The sequence below is a fragment of the Branchiostoma belcheri genome, unplaced genomic scaffold (genome assembly GCF_001625305.1).
Source record: "Branchiostoma belcheri isolate BF01 breed outbred unplaced genomic scaffold, Haploidv18h27 scaffold76, whole genome shotgun sequence".
Taxonomy (NCBI): domain Eukaryota; kingdom Metazoa; phylum Chordata; class Leptocardii; order Amphioxiformes; family Branchiostomatidae; genus Branchiostoma; species Branchiostoma belcheri.
In genome coordinates this window covers 869,306-870,798 of record NW_017804420.1, presented here as the reverse complement: position 1 = coordinate 870,798, position 1,493 = coordinate 869,306, and the positions used below count along the sequence as shown (strand labels likewise).

The following is a 1,493-nucleotide window of genomic DNA, read 5'->3' as shown; positions in this document are numbered from 1 at the left end:
CAATATACACCTCGGGGCGGGTCATTAACTCTTAAATAATAAACGTTTGATAAGTCAAAACAATTTTATCTATTTTTTTTTAGTCAAAAATAAAGAAGAGGGCAGGTTAGGTTTCAAATACATCAACAACCTCAAAGTCTTTTTTCTGTATCGTAGAGTAGAAAGGTCAATTGGCTGTGAAGTATTTATCATTTCCTTAAATTGTTTCTCAGTCTTTCTAATGATATTAACTGTAAATGACTGTGAAGGGGTTTTAACACTAATTAGTGCACGTGGTTTATAAATGAAACTATTTTTTTCTGGGCATGATCTGTTCTATAACACGTGAAAAAGGGAACAACTTCTCAACTTGAACCAACTTTATATATCTGTAGAACGATTACATCGCACGTACAGTTGAACATTATCACTGTGATAAATCAATGCGTGTAGTCAGTTTTGCGTAAGAGGCCCAGTCGAAAGAATTCGAAGTGGATTGAAATGTAAATAGAGCGTCAGCACATTTTTATACATAAAAACAAATACGAAACTCCGCACCAGGTCTTAGTCTTTTTTAATTGCGTACAGCTTACCTATATGGCTATATTATCAGTATTAGACGTTTTTATTGTGATGTATGAGAACCTATAAATGGTTGGAGTAGATAATGAGAATTAAACTGTTCTGTAACTCAAGGAAATTTGACTCACCGTAATTTCGACCGACGTTCTTTCCATCTTCATCAGCTATCTGACCCCAGTGCTGTAGACACGTTTTCCGCACGTGTACACGTGACGTCAGCACTGGGTCAAAGTTCGTCGGAAGTCGGTACCGCCCCCTGTCCCGGTTCGAGTAGACTTTGTTTCATGTGGTTTATATTCACATGGATGTCATAAATGTCAATTTTAAGATTTAGAAAATCCATCAATACAACAAGGGAGTTAAAAATTTCTTTCTTTTATTATCTTAATTTCTTAAGAAATGTAAGACGAATTCCAAAAAAAAGTGGAAACAAGTACAGTAACTTACTAAATTGCTTTGATGTTACCGTAATAAAGATAATTGGTAATTTAAGTATTACTGTGAGAGAATTTCTGTGAAAACCGAGCTTTTCCGTATATGATAACATCTACACCACAGTGAGTCCTTGCCATTCTGTCGTTTATTCCTAATGATTTCCCGCGACGAGTGTAGGTGGGATCATTTGGACATCCCCGCCAGTGTGACATGCGGCACAAGCGGTGCCTGGACGCCCATCAAACAGAGCGGGTTGTTATGGTGCGGATTAGTCCCCCCGTCCGCCGGCCGTACCGAACGGTGCTTCAGCTCTCCCCGTCCCGCAATCCGCCGTTTGTCAACCGTTAAATGTCCCGCATGACGGATGACGGGAGTGTCTCGTCCCGCCTGTCGGAATCTCCGCTGCTATCTCAGCATTATCCGCTGACAAATAACAAATTACCCCCGCTAAGACGGCGATAAATATGCATTTGTTCCCAAAGACGTCGCATCGCAGA

General features: G+C 40.0%; 1 protein-coding gene across 1 annotated transcript in view; it reads left to right on the top strand.

The window, feature by feature from the left end:
* Positions 1-1,493, top strand: part of LOC109485446 — a 61,365-nt gene that overhangs the window by 32,902 nt on the left and 26,970 nt on the right. The window lies entirely within an intron of this gene.